The following is a 20,932-nucleotide window of genomic DNA, read 5'->3' on the forward strand; positions in this document are numbered from 1 at the left end:
TCTAGATTTTTTTTTTTTTTGTTCTTTTTCTTCCATACTAAAGAATCCTAGTCTATTTGCATCTGGCAAGAAGAAATCATGTCAAACTGTTTTAACAGGTTGGAAGGGTAAGAAAGAAACCATAGAGGTCATATATCTCAGAAAGCTTTATGATACAGTTTCACATATAACTTTCACAAGCAAGTGAACTGAAGCTTCTACAGAATGGATACAAAACTGGTTTTTATCTAATGTCAGAATAGAAGAATGTATAAGTAGATTTCAGCCAGTTTGTCAGAGACCTAGCCAATATCTTCACTTATAACTTGGACAAAGAGATAGATTGTAAATTTATTAAATCTGCAGATGATCCAGAACTGGCCAGGCTGTAATGAGACTGAAGAACAGGATTAAAGTGCAAAGTGATCTTGATGAATTGAAGAAATGTTCTGAAAAAAATGGGATTCAATTCAATGAGGACAAATACAGAGTTCTATATTTTGTCAAAAATAATGAACTACACAAATACAGAATGAGAAACAATTGGTCAGGAAGTAATTTGGGAGAGGAGGACCTGGCGAGAACAGTGAGCCACAAACTCAAGATGCCATATTACCATTAAAAAGTAGTATTCAGCATTGATAAAGCTGTAGCTGGAATACTGTGTCCACTTTTGGGCCTTATGGTCCAAGAAATACAGAGAAAGAAAAGAGAAAAGCAGTGAGATGGTGTTGAAATATGATCAGTGAGGAAGAATTTTAAGAAATGGGACTTTCGGGTCTAGAGGAAATGGAGAGAAGTAAAATAACTCTGCAGGGAGAGAATAATCCTTTCCTTACATTCCTTGTGAGAGGCCTATCACATTTCAGAGAGAAATGAACTCTGAAAGAATCTCTGAAGCAAAGAAAACTCTCCTTAGATGTTGTGTAAAATCTTTCTGACATGAAGGGTAGTTAACAATTGCAATATTTGGAGACACTAAAATCTCTATCATGTGAGCTTTTTTACAAACAAGTTTAACAAACATGCTTCTAGATGCCTCTCAGAATAATTTTGATATTCTTGACCCTTCCTTTCATGGGCGGCTGGGTTTTGATGACTACCTGATGTACTTCTCACCCCTGTTTTCTAGATGATTTATATATGAAGGTAGAAACATGCAAGGTAACAGGGAATGCAGAACAGAATAATGATACAAGCTGGCAAGAGGTTGACTGCATTTATCTGCTTAGATAGGATATGATAATCAAACATCTGCAGCTCTGAAGCTTCAACTCAAACATTATTCCATCTTGAGCAGAAAATGGACATGAAAGATGACAATCTACCCAGTAAACAAAAAAGCACCTGTGTATATGCTCTCTTCAGTATCTTATGCATTAAATGGATTGGATTGATAACAAATACTACAGTTTATGTCAGCGATGACCTACAGCACAGGTAACAGTGGCTCTTGCTGAACAACTACTTAACATCACAGAGAAGTAGTCTAGTTTCAAGAAGAGAGAACTACTGGATCTCCAACAGACTCTCAGATAAGACCTTGCATTAATGTTACCACAATAATCACTTAACCTTTGTTACCACTAAGCTAAGCAGTTCTGAGAGTCACAATTATATTTAATACATTCAGGAGAATAATGCCAACCACAGGATTAGTAGGTTTTTGAGGAACCTGCACACACAGGCAAGAAACTGTCAACAAACTTCTTCCCTTTCTTCAGGAGACATACTTGCTCTGAGAGTGCATCCTTTGATTAGGTCTGGGACGTATTGCAATATGAACTGTGGCACAGATATTTTGTTTCTTTTCTCCAAGGCAAAACATCACCACACATCAAAATTTGCCTATTTACTCTGTTCTGGATTTCCTTTGGACTTTTTCTCGTTGTTTATGTTGACAGAACTACTGTCTCCTAAGCAGATGAGATGGTAAGGCCATAGTAGGGTCAGTGGTACAGGGAGGATTTAGTGTGCCTCAGGAGAAAGAGGCACAAAGTAGGGTCTTGCAAGTCCCAAACCAACAGCTTTCTCAGTTGAGCTGAGAGAAAAAAAATATATATACCTTTATTAGCAGTAGCCCTATTTGAAGTCTCTGACAAAATGTTTCAATGACAAGTACATTTTGCTTTAAAGAGAAGCTAAAATCACCATCATCAATCAAATCAACACACACAGTATGTAGTCAATACTCATACAAAGTACCACCTGCCTACAAACAAACAATGAATCATACCTCTATCCTACCACACAAAACAGCATTTTAATCTAATGAGTGCAGAGACCAAGGAAAAGATACAAAATAACATTTGGGCCTCTGTAAAAAAGAAGTAAAAACTACATTATCCAAGAATTCTGTCCCATCAATGCAAGAGCATAAATCTAAAAGGATTTATACATTAGTTGTACAAAGCTGGAGAAACAGTCATTATAATTAAAACTCTGAGGCTATGGACAGCTGTTTTCTAAAGCCTTCAGGGAGTCTAGTGTTCTGAAAAGAGACTCTGAGTTAAGAAGAACTCAGCGGTAGTCATCCTGTAGGGTCTGATGTGTTTGCTTCCTAAATTTTATGTAGATACTGGGATTCCGATACTGTAATAATTTACCCCACCTCTCTGCATAATGTAGCCCATAGGATTTTCCTGAATTAACTCCTTATTCAAACCCACTAGCTATAGGTAAAATGAGTCATGTCTTTTGGAAAAAAATCAGCCAGTCCCTCTGGCACCACCACGCCATATATCCTTAATGAAACTTCAACCATAACTTCTGGAAAACTTTTCTAATCATTGATGCCTGGTTAAACTCAAGCTTTTTTCTAAATCTGTATAACTGCTAACTAGGGAGTTTTATGATGCTTTGTCTGATAAATTTACTGACACTCTATTTTCAAAGTTTTCTTCCTCACATAGGTTCTTGCATGCTATCATGAAATTGAGCTGATCCAGCTCATATTTTCTACATAGTAAATTAGTTCTTTAAGATAGCAAATACATGGGGTTTATTATGTTTATACAGGACAAATGCAACAAAGTCTGTCACTTGGCGCTTAGTATGTCCCAGCTTTCGTATCTGTAACTATTGTATTTTTATCTTGCTTTTTGGATTTCAAAATGTTAATCTGTAAAATTAAAAAATTTCCAAGGACATACCAGCAATGTCAAAGCTGACAATTTATCACATCTGAGTGAAGTAGATGTCCCCCATCACAGCACACATTTTTGTCATATGCACATTATGGAAAGAATCTTAAAGATTGGACTGTGAACTGGCTGAAGGAAAGAAGCCAGAGAGTTGTGGTCAATGGGGCAGAGTCTAGTTGGAGGCCTGTATCTAGTGGAGTCCCTCAGGGGTCAGTACTGGGGCCAGTATTATTCAATATATTCATTAACGACTTGGATGAGGGAATAGAGTGCACTGTCAGCAAGTTTGCAGATGACACCAATCTGGGAGGAGTGGCTGACACGCCAGAAGGCTGTGCTGCCATCCAGCGAGACCTGGACAGGCTGGAGCATTGGGTAGGGAAAAATTTAATGAAATATAGCAAGGGTAAGTGTAGAGTCTTGCATGTGGGCAGGAACAACCCCAGGTTCCAGTATAAGTTGGGGAATGACCTGTTAGAGAGCAGTGTAGGAGAAAGGGACCTGGGGGTCCTGGTGGACAGCAGGATGACCATGAGCCAGCACTGGGCCCTTGTGGCCAGGAAGGGTCAATGGCATCCTGGGGTGTATTAGAAGGGGGGTGGTTAGTAGGTCGAGAGAGGTTCTCCTTCCTCTCTACTCTACCCTGGTGACACCACACCTGGAATATTGTGTCCAGTTCTGGGCCTCTCAGTTCAAGAAGGACAGGGAACTGCTGGAGAGAGTCCAGCATAGGTCAACAAAGATGATTAAGGGAGTCAAGCATCTTCATTATGAGGAAAGGCTGAGGGAGCTGGGTCTCTTTAGCTTGGAGGAGACTGAGGGGTGACCTCATTAATGTTTATAAATATGTAAAGGGTGAGTGTCACAAGGATGGAGCCAGGCTTTTCTTGGTGACAACCAATGATAGGACAAGAGGCAATGGGTACAAGCTAGACACAGGATGTTCCACTTAAATACAAGAAGAAACTTCTTCACGGTGAAGGTGACAGAGCACTGGAACAGGCTGCCCAGGGGGGTTGTGAAGTCTCCCTCTCTGGAGACATTCAAAACCCTCCTGGACACATTCTGTCTTTTGAGGCCCTTTCCAATCCCTAACATTCTGTGATTCTGTGAGCCTGTGAAAGATCCCCTTCTGCGGTTCCATATTGTGATCTAGTGATCTATGTCAGACACAAACTATTACTCTATAAAATGGTTTTTGAAATTAATTGTACAGATATTCAAGATCATCTACTCTAAATTATCTGGAAGTTAGGGAGAGGTCATGATAGTTTGCCTTCCCCTTTTTCAACACCAACCTTCCCACATAAAACAGAATTTAGAATTTGCGCTTTTAACATCCCAGTCATTTGAATCTTGCAGAGGTTTAGCACCCGGAAGTAAATCCAGTATATGCTCCTAAACAAGCAATTGAAATTCTTCTGAATTATTACACAGAATCCTGTTGCTGATGCACAGAAGTACAGATATATTGATAATCTGATGTATAAAGAATATCTTGTCATTCTGTCCCTTGTGGGCTTGATTAATTTTGGTTGTCTTGATTTGTCATAAAATGAATGCTATTTATTCTGCTCTGTTCTTCTCTGAGTCTTCAACCTTTCGGTAGTTTTTTGCTTTTGTAATCCACTGTCTTTCCCAGCAGAAAGGTTCTTCCATAATGCAATGGACACTGAACAGTTTTCCTCCTTCCTCCAAAGTGGCACCATATACCTGTACAACTATTCAATTTGAGAGTCTTCAAGGACAGAACACTGTGAATTGCTTCAGTACCAGTCCCCTCCAAACTCTCCATGTGTTATCACGTACAGAAGTGTCATTTGTGCTGATATGCAATTTCACTTATGGAGCTATTCCTGCCAACCTCAAAATGCCTTCCCAGAATGATGTCATGAGACTTGGCTCCAAGGAGACAACACAGTTTTTTATTGTCTAGCTTCCTTTACAAGCTGTTCTTTCCATTACTTTTAGCATGGTAGTCTTGGAATGAAAGGATCTTCTTGGACCTGGCTTTAGCATCTTGCAGGTGGACCTGAGAGCCAAACTTGTGTTTCTGTCACACAGTTCCCTGCTCTGACCAGCTGAATCTTCAGAGACAGCCACTGCAGTTTCCTCTTGAAACTCAGCAGTACTTGGATATTTCTAAGCGTATTCAGTTCCTCTGGGCTCTCTTCTTAGTGATTACAATCCTTCTGCTTTCATATGCTTCCAGGATATTCAGTGCCACCCATTTTGCCTCCAACACTTATGAAATCTCCATTCTCGGTTTTTGCTTCCTCTTTTCAAATTCTTTTTTCAGTGTGATTCAAGTTGACCATGTACTATCAGTCCTTTCTAAGATTCCTTAATGTTTCCTAATGTCCCTGAGGTTTCATGATAGAGTCAGCAACTTTTATTAGATATAGGAGGAGTACGTTCTCATCTCAGAAAACACAACACTAATTCCATCTCTTTTCACTGTAGTAATAAATATCAACTATATGCAGGGCAAAATATGTCCAAAAATTTTCTAAAACTGTTTTGAAATACTCCTGTCTGCTACCCCTCTCCATCCTATCAGGGCTTCAACAAGCAGTTGACAAGCACTTGTAGGTTCATGGCTTAGCTCAACCTGCCATTTGATTTCAGTGATTAAGAATTTAAATTTTTTAACCCCAGGATTGATATTATACCATCAGCATAGTCCTTAGACAGAAACCCACACAAAAAAGTATATTTTTTCCATCCTGTTTAGGATCTATGCAAGTTTTGTGGATGACAAACAACTATTGCAATTTCACTTGAGGGGTAAATGTATTTCACTAGTAGGTAGATTAATTCTTTCTCATAAAAAGAACACTTAAGAACACTTTTTTTCCCCAAAGATGTATATTGACATTTCCACATGCATCATCATGTACCATAAAGACTATGCATATGTACACAGGCATAGATACTGGAACCATGAATATATAAAAGAAATGCACACAACTGCAGTGGTTTTGTAGATACAGGTAGTTATGCAGCTCTTTGAAGGTCTGTCTCATAACTCATAGTATTTAAGGCAGTTTTGTTCTCCCCCAGATTGAAAAATAGGTATAATTATCATAAGAGGCACCACTATTTCCAATGCACCTCTGTGAATAAATATCAATTAATTCACGCATCATGAAATGATAATGAAATATTACAACTTCTTCTGTGATAACAGTGTAACTTTTCTCGCCAGTTCACTTGCAATCATCCTCTCTAGATTGCTAATTATATGTCTCAAGCTGTATTTAGTAGAAAAGATTGAACCATTTGTTCTTTTGTATATTTTGCCAGAATAAGAATGAGCCTGTATGAAATATCTTTGGACTTGTTCACAAAGGAAAAAAATTAGCACTCAAACCTACTGCATTGTTTACTTGACTTAACTGTGAAATACCTCACCTTTGTGAGCAAAAAATCTCCTGGGAGCACATGGGTCTTCTAACCACACACTGGGCTGTTCTTGTAAGTCTTTGAGCTTTTATGTTGCTGTTATGTCATGGTATGTGTGCCTACATGTTATGGCAGATCTACTAAAGAAATAGCAGCATGAACAGATTTTACAGGCATCCACACATTTTTTTCTGGATCATTGGCTCTATGATCTTCTATTGCCCACAACATAGATTTTGAAGGATTTTTTCCTTTGAAAAAACATAGAAGCAAAGTCCCTTCACTTGTGCACAGGAGAGAGCTTGGTTATTAAACAGTGAGTAAAACTGTGTAGCTTGGTAATCTCATCTTCTGCTTAGCTCCAGTCTAGTTTTGTCAGTGCCTTCATTGTAGCTGTTAAAGCTTCCAGGTCCAGTATCCAGGTCTGATGTATCAAGGTTTGACTGCAGAGATGGGGCTCTGTATTTAGTGGTGTATTTATCTCTGTGGGGACTCCTGTAGAGAGTGACTCATGTTACATGCAGTGAGGGAACAAAACGAAGGCTGGACTCTGAAGTACAACCTGTCAGGGGAGGTGGAGGAAGAACTGACAAAATGCTACAGCCCCTGTTACACAAAAGACACAAGAGACCAGATGATCATAATTTTTACCACTAACTCTAAAGCCTGTGAAATCACACCATAGTTAGTGCTATATTTAGCTGAGACCAGTCTCAGGGATATGGACATTATTTGGCAGTCTCCCTCTAGTCTGAGGGATGGATTTGGTTGCAGAGGGAAGTATTTAAAGACTACTTTATGAGGTATCTATGTTTGTGAGATAACAGCCAAAAATGTTAAATCCTTAACAGAACAGATATCTTTCAAGCATTTTCTTTTAGTCAGCTGCACCTGAAAGCTTCCAAAATAGTTGCTGTTTTAATCTCAGTGGAAACGTGTAAGGCAAGCAAGGTTGTTGCGTAGGTAACAGTTTTTACAGGAGGCTGAGTTTTCACATAAGTCTTCTTATAGTGGAAACTCATGCATTTATGTCTCATAATATAATTTTCTCTGCACCTGAGGTGCTCTCAACATGTATAAATGCATGTTCAATAGCTCTTGTTGATCGATATAAACCAACTTGGGCAATATGAAAATGATGTATGTATATTTCCTGAACAAAGCCAAGGGTAGGAGGCTGAATAGCCTATGTGCATGGTTTGCAGGGTTTGGTCTTCACTTCTCAGAAAAGTGTTTTGAAGCCAATCATGTCAGGAACAAGTGAAAAGAGTTGTCATCTATCATGAATCTGGGAGTCTGTAGGGAAAAAAAAATCTGTGATCTTTGTCCAGTTTCTGATGATTTCATATGGCAACTGGCACTAGGCAGAGTGCCTGGTGATGTTGCTGCCACCTTATCCTATGTACAGCAGAGCACAGTATGGATCCACACTGCAGGCAGCTGCCCCTTCATGCTGGGCTCCTGGCATCAGGGTGAGAAGGTGTAAGAAAGTTCACAGTCCCTTTTTTCCTGCTGCCTTGGCATTGCAAGCAGCTAGTGACACTCCCCAGCCCAGCTTTCTACATGAGCCCTATTAGCTCTGAAAAGAGGGACAATAATGTTAAACATAATCACCAAGATATGTGTGAAGGGAAAATGTGCAACCATTTAGTTGGCAGCTCTAAATGAAAGGAAAAGAAAACCCAATCTTGTTGCAACACCAGACCTCTCTGAAAGACATTCTTTACTTCTACCTGCTGTTTTTAAGCAAAATAATTTTATTCTGGGAAGCCTGTTCCTGGAAATGGCCTCATAATTGTTAACTTTATCTTCTGCTGCCAGTGTCTATTTAATCACCTTCTTGTTGCACTCACAGCCCACACACTGACTCAAAATCTCCTCCTGTTCTCATCCTTCCACCTATTAAAGCTTAGGCCCAAATACCTCTCTAATGCTGAATGAGCAAACACCAAGTCAGTGTGAAAGGCAACCAGGCATACCTTGCTGCAGAGAGTATTTTTGTGCACATTTCCCCTTTGCTTCTCAAATATAACATACCCTAAAAATATGGCCTGATGTGTGCTGGAATTCAGCAGTTGCAGATATATAGGTACTTTTTAAAAAGAAATACTTTTGCTTTATATTAAAATATTCTTGTTTAAACTGCTGCACTGATTTATTGACCAGGTAAAAGAAACTTTGCATTTAGTTACTTAGAAAAAGGAATCAAAACCCAGTGTCCACATTCATGTCTTCCTCCCCAAGGGTGCTGGTCATCAGCGGCTTCAGTGCTGTAATCCACCAACACCATTGAAAATGAACAGTTTTTGTCAGGCGTTGAATTGCAAGCTTAAGATTGCTGAGATGTGAATTGGGTACTGGCATAGCCACTTAAACCAGCTCTGGGAGAGTTCTACTCAGACACTGCAAAACCCAACTCTAGGCAGATGGGGACCTTGGTTTAAGAAAGTAAAGCATCTCTGGACCTTAGGCATCTCTGACCTGGGGAGTAACTGAACAGCAGCATTTTGCAACTCTGTTGTGACCGTTTTGTACTCAGGTGCCGGAATTTCATCTAAGCTCTACTTTGGGTACCTAAGCCCTTGTTTAGGTCTCGCCTTGAAGATTAATTTTAGGCATCCAGGAATTTTGGCATCGTTCCAGTATTTCAAAGCAGTGGAGGAATTTCTGCACCTAATCCAAGAGATAAGGCTGCGATACGTGTCCCTGGAATTTACAGAGACATGCCCAGCAACCCTGAAAGGCAGCTGTGCAGCTCTCTGAGAAGACCCATATCTTCCAGGCACTTTGGGAATGAGCACGGGGCCAGACACCTTTCTGGGACTCAGAAGCTATGGGGGAGGTAGCATAACAGGAGTTGGGCTGTATGGCTGCCAAAAAAACAGATCAGTAGAAATAATTTTAGTATGCATCTGTGCAAAACTGAACCAATGCAGAGGGAAGTTGGGCTATTGTGTTTACCACATGTGTACTTTACCCATGTACGAACAAGCTGCGTTCTGTTGCCTTGCTGCAGAATATGTTATTTCCCCAGGAAAAGGGTAAATACTATATTTCCACGTGGGGAAGCAATAGTTTGCTGGATTGGAAGGGACAGCTGGCATGTGTCTGTTGTGGCACTTTCCCTCTGTGCAGTTGTCAGGATGCAGCACAATGCTGGCTGCTGGAGAAAAAAACAGAATTTTAATGAACAGGCTGCAGGGAGAGAAATAAAACAAATTTATCTCTATCCAAGTGATCAGCCACCAAACACGCACATAAAATTCAGACATGGCAGAACAGCAAGTGAGTGTCTGTGATCAGTTTGGAATTTTCTTTTCATTGACTTTCTCATACAAAATCTATCCCGGTGCATCTATGTGAATACAAATTTACCTTGAAACTACACCTAAGTCCCAGCCCATTAGTAACTAGCTTGTTGTTGCTGCTACTACTGTCTGTTGCTGTTGCACATCTTACACTTTTCCCTTTTATTTTAAAAAGCCCATTTTATGTAAACAGTCAATTTATCTGGTGTGCTGCATTTTTGCCTCAAATTCAGGCTGTGTTTTCGATGATATATTACAGTGCAGCCTCCACTGCTCTCCTGGAAAATCAGCACACAGAGTTTCCTTGGAGAATGTGATGGAGCCTGAGGTTGTGTTATTTTTTCTACATAGTCCAGCTGTGCCAAAGAACAAGCCCTTTGCGGGGGACCTCAAGGAAGCTGCATCTGATGGTACTTCAGTGAGAAGTGGGCTCCCTAGATCCAGCAGAAAGGCACAGTCTTGCTGCTAAACAGGTAATTTCCACTTTCAAATTCTTAGGCATTAAATCAAATTATGAAATTTTAAAATAAATTAGTCATTGGGTATTTTCTAATTATTATTAATGTTTCCGCAATATGCAAGAAGGAAGGTCAGAGTGGGGTGCATGGTAATGTGCTGTCAGCACTGCCTTAGACCTGCTACAGTGGTAGGGCTGTAGGGACCATATCTTTGGTACAGCTTATAGCCACACTAATGGAAGGACACGTACAGACACAGAAGAAGCCCAAACAGTAAGTTGTACTGCTTTCTTCTGTTATTTTAATGTCAAAATGTGCAGTACCACTCACACAAAATGAGAATAAAGCTGAGTCAGAGCAGGACCACGTGAGTGAAACCCAGACCCACTGAAATAGTGGCAAACTTTTCATGGATTAAGAGCCACCAGTATTTTGCTGCAGATGTGTCTCTTTTCCTAGGCTATAGCAGTGCTATTTGCCCAGAAGAAGGGAAACATGGGAAGGAAATTTACAGCTCTGCCCTTGACAGTGACAGGGAACTCTCTAAACTGGGCTCAGCCAGTGAGCCAAAATAAAGGATGGTGGAAGGGAAAGTCTGATGCATTTTTCAGTACTGACAGCGGGACTTGTTAGTTACTTTTCCTGACTTCAACACATTTTGTAACACACAGTGAGAGCCAGGCATCAAACTTCTCTTCCTGCCTTCAAAAATCACAAGTGCAGCTATACAAAAATAAGTAAATAACAGTTTGTCTTTTTGCTCAGGTTCATGCCTCTACCTCAGGACTTTTCCTAGGAGCACCTATCTCAACTGTTTGGATCTCATGACTTTCATTTCCTGCAGTCTGTAGGTACTTTCCTAGGAACACTCAAAGGCAATGAGAAAGTATTGACATTTTGATAAGAAAAGCGCAGAGATATAACATGCCCTCCAGAGCAATATGCTGTCAGCAGACCACCTGGCAAAGGGGGCCAAGCGGCCTCCTACAAGGGGTGACTCGCTTTTCTTTCCATTACTTCTTGCTCAGTGCAGGGAACAAGGGGAAGTGAAGGACCTGATCCAGTTTATTGATGAAACACAAAATCTCTCTGCTGGATTTGGCTTCACCATAGATTTTGGCAGCAGTTCAGCCCTTAACATTTTCTACCCTTGATGAGATGTTAGCTGCTATTAGCCCTGGTGACAGGTTCCTCTTTTTCCTTTTTAACCTGTAATTCTTTTCCATTTGTAGTTGTCTGTGGGATAACTAAGTTAACACTTTTCTCTGGGGTGACATTTTCATTTCCAGTCTACAATCTTGTAATGAAAGTAGCTTACACTGACATATCCCTCCCTATGCTTCTGACTCCTGTGGAGGTCTCATAACTTCTCCATAAAAATGCTGTGGGCCCGAACTCTACATATGACCTTCTGTGCTCTCTTTTTTTTTTTTTTTCCAGTCTCATCACAACTCTTCCTTGTTTTATTCAGTGTGTGTAGGTTGATAGACAGGAACACTTCAAAGCCTTGGTCAGGAATGAACACTGTTGCTCCTAGCAGAGAGTCTCTGCCTGGACAGATGTGCCTCTCAGAGCAACTGTGGCTGCATTTTGTGATGCAGCAGGACATGTTGTACCAGCTGTTGTTAGTACAGGGGAAATCAAGACCTTTCTGCATGTCTCTACTTCTTCTTGTAAATCTGTATGTGGGAACCGCAGTCCCAGGCAAGGTAAGTTCTAACAGGAGATGGTAATGAACTACAGAAAGAAAAAGAGATTTTTTTTTTATTTTCAGGTTACATGGGCTAAGAAAGAGACCTTGTCAAAAGCCCAGTAGGAATCTCACTTCTAAGGTCAACAATCTTTCTATCAGGACCTAAATTAATGGCCCCTCTGTTTTGTCAAGTGATGTTTTGTATACCTCATAAGGTGCCAATTCTTCATGGGGACAGAACATCTCTAGCAGCTGAGGGGCATTCCCATTCTCTGTGCAGTTGTCCGCAAGACATTAGGTGAGCAATTGCAGGTTTGATGGCTAAGAGATTCTGATATGTTTTCAAGAGGTGGCATTTCTTCAGGGATTTGCAAAAACAACTGGGTTTCTTGCACCATCCATCTCCCCCAAGACTTCCTATGTATCATGGCCTAAACTTCAGCTAAGTGTGTTTTGCCCAGTGTTTGGAGAACTCAAAGGTTGCACACACACCAAGACTCCAAGAAAGCAATGAGAGAGTAAATGAGAAGAAAGGAACAGGGAAAAGAAAAGCCTCTTGCTTTGTATCTCTATGAAAAGCATTGAATTCCAATGCTCACTGTGTTCATGTCTTGCTGTGCTCTCTCTAACATAATCTATAAACTCCTCAGTGCAGACACCTGCTTGTTTTAATTGCACTCAAAAGATGTTCTTTGAATAAATTGCAACAATAACAATATTGTGCAACAGTGGTATTTACCATAGCCAAAGCAGACAATGGGGAGTTCCCTAACCCAGAGCAGAGGTAAGAAGGATCTCACAAGTGCAGCACAATTAAAAGGTGCTAATATCATTAATTATTATTAACACTTCTGTATCCGTAGCAGAAGGAGCTACAGGCACATTCATATCCCAGTGCTACACAGTGCTGCTCAAAAGCATAATAATATCATTCCTGCCCTGACAATGAATACATTCAAAGACTTTTCTCTTGCAAAGCGTTCACCTCTGAAAAGCAGCTTGCAGAACTCTTAGGCAATGCAGACAGAGGAAGAATAATGTTCATATTATACAGATGGGGAACATGGAGATTTGCACCAGCTCACAAGGAAAACCTGGAGCAGTGCGATAAATCCAGATCTCCTGATACCTAGTTCTGTACCTTAACTACTAGCTTGTCCTTAGGTTATGCTTAACAGTACTGCACATTGCCCAAAGTTTCTTCAGTGTTGAATCTTCTAGCAAATCAAAACTGAGCAATCTAAATTTAATTTTCTTGAACTGATGCTGGATTCAATTTCCTAAAAGTTTAAGATATAAAGCATAATACTATGTGTATAGAGAGAATAAAAGAGGAGTCTTAAAGATAAAATTAAAGAGACACAGATAGAAAATGATAGTACAAACTTCCTAACTCCTGTTTTAGTAAGGACTAAAAACTGTATCAGAAAAATGTTATTACATCAAATATTACATGACTGCAGGACATACGTGACTCTTAAAGAAACAACAGTTATTGTTTTTTGGGAACTCTTTTCCTCAACTATTTCTCTTAACATACGTGTTTATATTTTGTATATGTTTGTAACTCTTAAAGTGTAAAATTTGTTCTATTTCATCTTTATTTTTCTGGACCCTAACATTTGCGCTTTATATTGTCTGAGAATATCATCTAGGAAAAGAAGAAAGTGAAATTTTTTAGGAGTATAAGATACACACGTTCATGTTTTGTACAAGCCAAGAAGAAAACCGTTAACTCCACAATTCATTCCTTTTCTTTTAAACTCCTGATGGGGTACCGCTAAAATGAAAATCTAAAGAGTTAGTTCTTTTTCTATACTTTGATATGGTTAGAAGTGCCAAAACAGTAATACTCCAGAGCTTCTCTTCTGTCTGATCTCTTAGGATGAAAATTTATTTATTGGATAAATTCTTACTGCCAAGTCTGCCTGCACCAGCTCAGGTTTTTAATGCAGAAATTTCCTCATTAAATCTCTGGTGGGTTAATCAAAATGTCTGCCAGCATAATAATACTCAATGCTAGTATACTTTTTAATATCACAAATTGTATTAAAATAATGCTTACTTCAGATTGTAAATCAAGCACTCCAAAGGTAGGAAGCACTAATATTAATAGAGATTTTGGAACTAGTGGTACTACTGACAAGACCACCCAGAATGATAGTTTTCAGTTAGTTGATCACCACCTGTTTTCTCACAGGACCCATGTGCTCTCAGTGCATTGAACTATGTTTTATGCACTACTTGTTAAGCAACAACTTAAAGGCTAAAACTCATAAATCTAAACTATCTCGTGATGGAATGAACAATTTTCCATGAAGGGTTCTGGGCACAAGAAAGTAAATGGACTTTTGGATACATTCACCAGTTTTCTTCTGACTTTTATTCTCCTGCCTCAAACTCTATTCATGGAGCTGTTTCCTGAGAATATATGTATTTTTGTTCAGTGTTTTGTGTACAGATTTGCTGATGAAATTAGAGACTGGGGGAAATTAACACGCAACCTCTGTTGGAATATGTCTGTACCACGATGTTTCTACAACTAGAAGGCGCTCACACTTTCAAGCTGTGTAATCTGGTCTTTGGGGTTTGTCTGAGTTCTTGCGTTTGGTTCTTCCTTGCTGCTGGCTTCATGCTGAGACATGAAGTCCTGTTGTTCCCCTTTATTGTTACTGTGGTTTTTTTCTTCTAATGCTGTGTCAGGCCAGATTATAGATGAGATCATAAGTCACATCATGACCTCTGTGTGGAGGTGGCATCTGACTGCTGCTCTTCTGCAGTTTTCTGATTTCCTTCCTTTGCTTTCCAGATCTGCAGTGACTCTGTGTGATCTATGGTCCTCGGCAGTCTGTGTGCTTGTCTTTTCCTTGCTTTCCATGGTTAGGCCAATGGCAATGGAGAATGCGGTTATCTTGTGGTTTCTTGACTTCCTTTGTGTCCTCCTAGGGCCAGCAGCTAACTGCACCTTGTGGGCCGCAGAGTCTCTGACCTCCGAGTGATGAGAAGAAATATTCCCTACGTAATGGCAGGGTGCATTGCAAGGAGACTCAACCACACAATCAGGAAAGCCTTCTTGGATCTCTCAGCTGTGTCATCTCCGTCTTGTGTCGTTTGTCTGTCTCAACCATGACAGTCTTGGTTATCTTCAGTGATGAATCTAATAATCTAATACAGAGGCTGAACTTGCAGGAGAGATGTATTTTCCTCACCTCCCTGTTTGGTATCAATGCACCTTCAATACACTGTGGCTTAGTATCTGAACATGGTGTGGAAGATACGCTTCTACATAACATTGCTGCAGTTTCTTGGTGACAATTCTTCTTTATTGTCCTGTAGACAATGCATCTTCCCACAAATAATGTAATTCCATACTGTGAGTATGACATTAAAAAGACAAAGGCATGTTGCAGCCTTTTTCCAGAGCTGGGCTACAATTTCAAAAAGTTCTCCTTGCTGGGGAAGGGCAGACTTTTTTCATACTTCTCACTGTTCTCTCCAAATTCAGAAACTAAAATAGTTTTCTTTTTTTTTTTTTTTTTTTTTTTTTCCCCACTGGCTTTTGTATATTTATCCATCTTATAATGGAAACTCTTAAGTCTGCTCACATTACTGCTTGCTCCACACTGTAGTCATCCTACACTCGGTAGGAGTGAATTTATGACACTTGCAATCCAGTGAGTTCTGGAGTGCAAGCACTCTTCTTGCTATATTCTCATCAGCATTATGCTCACCATCCACGGAAGTCTACATACAGCAGAAAAGCATCCAACTAATGCAGATGTCTGCTGTGCAGAAAGTGAGTCCACATCTGAGTTAGTCCCCTTAAGGTTATCTTACAGGAAAGAAACAGGAATTCTTACATCACTGTGCCATTCCTCTTAGAGTAGACAGGTAAAATAGGTCAGATGAATCACCACTTAAAAGTGCCTATTTCTAACCACAGAATACAAATTGAGTCCTAGGTGACTTGTGTAGCTGCTGGCATCTGCATTGTAGATGCATTTAAATGAGATGAAACCCTCTCCCGGAGCCTGTTTCAAGTATTGACTCTCCTAATCAGTTTTTCGGTTCTTACAGCACAGGAGACTTGATGATGTCCACTAGATGCTCTGAGTGCAGCATGCAGTGGCTTCCTCATGAAGCTTTCCAATGACCCATCATCATATTACATATCCTCCTGACCCTCAAATTAAACTGGTAAAGATAATTTTTTTAAAAAACCACAGCAAATAACTGTTTTGTTTGTTTGTTTTTGTTGTTTCTGTTGTTTGTTTGTTTGTTTGTTTTTTAAGCAAATCTTTATTTGTTTAAGAAATCCACCAGCAAATGGTTTAGTGTTCTGGTTACTGGACAGCTTCAGTTCGGACCAGTCCTGCTTCAGACATTGGAGTCCCCTGGTAGAGGAAATGCAAGCTTTCTGTGGTCAGAGTGATAATAAGTGAAAAGTCATTAGTTCTGTCATTGCTAGGATTACACAACAACAAGATGTGATTACAGATGCAAAAACATGTCTCTTTTCTTCCCTAGATGAACATGGTGACCCCCTTTTGGTGATGCCTGCCATGTCAAATTTCAGCTTGAGCACCTGAAGCTTGGCAGAGAGTAAGCAACTGAAAGTGAGATCTCTTCAGGACAAGGGTTGGATGACATTAATAATAGACACTGCTACCAGCTCTTTCCTAGTTGCTCACTGACAAGGCTTTATTTCTGGTCTTTCCTATGCTTAATTTAAAATAAGAGGTCCCTCATAATCCTTGGCAATTTTCTTGGATCAGTTAGATTGGTATAGTTACACTGAAATACTATGAATAATATTTTTTTTTCATTAGAAGGAATAATTTCCTTCCTTAACTCGCAGAGTCATGCTCTTAGCAACGAGGAGCCAAAGGCAGGTTCTATTCCTGTAATCATAAAGGTGAAATTCCCAACTCCCATCTTTCCCGTTAAGGTCCTGTGCAGGTAAGTCATCCTGAATCACTGCAGCAGGACCTCCGTAGTACACAGAGCTTGGGCTGTCCCTTTAAAGTACCCACATCCTTTTCTCCTTACAGACTTAGGATCTATTGTTTTTTTTTTTTCTTCTTGGAGGTTGGAGAGAAAATGATTTAGTCCCAGTTCTTCTTCTGACTTGCAGCAATGCAATACCTCCAACCTCTGGATGTCTTTGAAAAATCCATTGCTAATTCTAACAATTTTTTTCAGTTTGGAGCTATCTGACTGATTTATAACAGTTTCAAAGGGAACAGAGCACCCCATCTGTTATCAATCAAACCTCACCTCTTGTTAAACTGTAGAAAGAGTATTCCAGCTGTAGGCCTGTTACTCACCAGGCACCATGTACCAGCAGAGAGATTAGAGGTCTTGAACTTTACAGAGAGCACTCTCATAGCACTCACTGAGTTACGTACTGTTGCAACAAATTCCTCATGCATCGTGATGAGACTATGCTATAATAATGTAGGAAAAGTGTTATTTTCAGCCAAATTTTTGGTGGGCAAGGATATGATAATAAGTTTTGATGCTGGTCTATTACTTGCAACACCAAGTGTATCATGAAGCTGAAAAAAACTTCAGAAATGCAGGACTCCCAGAATAGCTGTTTTCTCAAGTGCCTGAGGGTGGAATTCATCTTACTGGACTTTAATCTAAAATCCAAACAACTAGCCCAAAGTAGTTTGTGATATTTTTTATGGCAGATGGGATGAACATTCCTTTGGAGGTGCCTGCTTCTGTCTTCTGACTATAGAAGGGACCTAGGCAATGACATAGATTAATTCTTAATATTTAGATGGCTGAAATCAATTGAGAGGAATCCCATCCTAATCCTATGTTGGGACTCCTATAATCCCTAATTTGTGGAAGTAAAGAATGGCAAAAGAGCAGTTTAGCAGTCCCATGTTTCTGTCTCTGAAGGGACTGGTATCATGCCAATGTATAGTCTTTGAAGATATGGAACATTGTTTGCTTTTTTCATGTCAGGTTGTTTGTTTGGTTAGTTTTTTTGTCCCAAGTTTGCTTTTTTCCTTAATCATCCTCAACAAATGTATAAGTAAGGCTTTCTTCCCACCAACAATGCAAGTAACGAACATGGCTACAACTCCAGGATGTGTCTGGGAAACCTAGGGAAAAGAAACTTCTTTAACAGTATCTACAACAGATCATACCCAACTATTTTATCCTCACACCAGCTGGTGTGCTACAGACACCACAACTCAGGCTTTTTTGTACTTTTAATTGACCTGGAGTTGGTCAGCAATAGAAAGCTGCAGAGAATTTTTAGAGCTGCACAACAGCTGTGGAGTAGAAGATGGCAATTAATGTTTTGCTAGTCCCTCCCTTGCAAACCCCAATGTGATATAACACAATACAATGCTGAAATGATACCATAGCTGCAGCAGAGTTCTGCACCTCCTGTAAGTGAGCCAAGGTCAAAGGCACCTTAGTGAAACAAAGGATTTTGACTACACTGAAAGATAAAAAAAAAACCCAATTAGGTCATTTTGATACTTGCAAATATATTTTTTTCCATGTAACATATTAATCCATGAGAAAAGTGAGAGATTTAATGCGATACATCACTTTAGAGTAAATACTTCTTTATTAAAATGCTAGAATTTTTCTGAGAGATGAAATTTCCAACTTCAAGCAGCCTGGGTCCTGATGTTTCATCCTGAAATCCTGTAGAATGTAAACACAAATTGTGCAGAATTAACTCTTCACCATTTTAGTAATATGTTTAACCCTACACAGACTCCAGTCTTGCAGCACTGTGTAAGGAGGGAGGCTCGCAGTCCAGTTCTGAGAACTCACTGGTGGCTGTGGAGCAGCTGATCTCTGCCCAGACTTTCTGCCTGCCACCTGCCCGTGACAGGTGGAACCTGAGTAACAAAGCTTATCCTAAACTTGAGCACTGCATTCACATGCAATGTGGATGCTTATTTTTGCCATAGGAGAAATCCTGCTCACTCGCTCCAGTGATGAATTTTCCTGCCTTCAACAGGACTTGTCATCTGGAAAAACCACCAGAGAAAGACAGCACTGGCCCAAGAGCAAAATGTTGCTCTCCTCGCTACTAAAAGATGAGTTTTTAAAGCAATCAAAATAAGTTTCAATGACATTTGACTCTGTGTATAGTAAAACAAACCAATAAAACTCCACTTTCCCCCCCTTCTCCCCTTTTGATTTACAAAGGTGGAAACTTTCAGGATGTCTTAGCTGTAGACAATAAAACATTTTTCAAAAACACATTAAGAGTGTCAAAAACCACCTTTGAGATGAGTAACATCTTTTAAAGTAATGGGCTAAATCAAACCAAAACCTTTGCTGACATTTTGATTGCATTTGTGTTAGTCGGTATAATGAAAAATTAACTTTACACATAAAAAATTTATTGTAGCTTCTTTTATTGCCTAGGAAGGAAAGTTTAGTGTAGCCAACCGAACCATGCTTCTTCATGGGTTGTCACTTGATATACTTTATTATTGTAACTTATGGAGATGTTTGTAAGCAAAGGAGTGTTATTTATTCTGCAGTACTTCCATTTGCTCACTCATTACGCTCATCATGGCTCTATGTAATAAACTTCATAATATCACACATTAATGGGGTTGTTTAAACTATAACTACTATAAGTTAATGTGCAAATGCCTTGCAGTTTTCCCATGTTTACTCGCAATTCTGAAATAATGTTCAAGACGTGCTCTGAGTCTGGGAAGAATCATACACTTTAGTGCAATAATGTATGGGGAAATGCAAAATTATTTAATAAATACAGAAGAATTGACATTAATGTCTGTATATCATTGAGTGTGTCTATTCATTAAAATGATTGCTTGCTACTTACTTGTGGCAGATAAAACATATTTAGTGCCATTTCATGCAAATTGCTCTGATAAATACTTACCCAAACCACTGCAAACTTCGGAAATAGTTATAATATTATTGAGGTCTCAGTTGTTTTTCTAAGAGTTAGCAAAAAATGAGGAGCAGCTAAAATGCAGTTACCCACGGGCAAGAACTCTGGCAACTAACTTTATTTTTGCTTATTATGTATTTTCTTTTGCATACTGACCCGATCTATAGATTCATAATTCTCCTGCATGCTTTCTGCTTGAAGTCTCTTTTGAAACAAAAGCTTGAGAACTTAGGAAGTACTTCCTAAGAAAGTAATTTTTATAAGAAACTGTTGTTTTCTGATCAGCTTAAAAGTACACTGAATACTTTTTCCTCCATTCTCGAAACCAGAATGTGCACGTGTGATCAATAATGTAGGAAGTATCTGAGTAATGAACACACACAGATTTTCTGTTGTCTAATAGAAATAATCAAACTTTCCATGATACCATGACTTTGTGCTGAAATTGATAAACTTCAACCTGGCTTTTTAATTCATGAGTCGCATGCACCATAATTGTTCTTCAAATAAATTTTTAGCCATCTAGCAGAGTACCAACAGTGTGTATTAAAAACTTGATAAGGTGAAATTATATCACTTTCAAAAGCAGATGTTCCCATTATTCAAAAGAAGCCATTGATTTTTCAGAGTCCTTCCTTTTCCTCCTGAGAATGACAGCTAGTGATGAGGAAACCTCTTGCTAAAAGACTGATGTAAATTTGAAACACCGTTTTACATGACAGATGATAGCTATTAATTTGTGAAGAGATGTGTGTGCTTTAGTGCATATGCCTATAAGTGAAAAGTCCAACAATAGAATAGCTCAAGCTTAAGTAAAGAAATAACTGGGTGCTGGGGATACCTAGTGCTCCTTGAAGGTCAATTACTCTCATTTTCTGTGAGCTATCCCTGGCTTGCTTGCTACCACCTTGCTTCAGATTTGGGTTCCCCCTGCATTTCATTATAACACATAAAAGGATGGGGTCTTCTGTTTCAAAATGGCCCTGAAAAGTTCAGATCAAAGGCCTTTTAAATTCCATTATCTGAAATGC

At 39.4% G+C, this 20,932-nt stretch overlaps 1 long non-coding RNA gene across 1 annotated transcript; it reads left to right on the plus strand.

Annotated features, from left to right (window-relative positions):
* The first annotated feature begins 10,203 nt into the window (after nt 1-10,203).
* Nucleotides 10,204-19,726, plus strand: LOC139827899 (uncharacterized). Its single transcript, XR_011739024.1, has 3 exons — nt 10,204-10,308; nt 16,064-16,183; nt 16,514-19,726. It is a non-coding gene; the product is annotated as an uncharacterized lncRNA (long non-coding RNA).
* The last annotated feature ends 1,206 nt before the right edge of the window (nt 19,727-20,932 follow it).

This window comes from Patagioenas fasciata, chromosome 4 (genome assembly GCF_037038585.1).
Source record: "Patagioenas fasciata isolate bPatFas1 chromosome 4, bPatFas1.hap1, whole genome shotgun sequence".
Lineage (NCBI taxonomy): Eukaryota > Metazoa > Chordata > Aves > Columbiformes > Columbidae > Patagioenas > Patagioenas fasciata.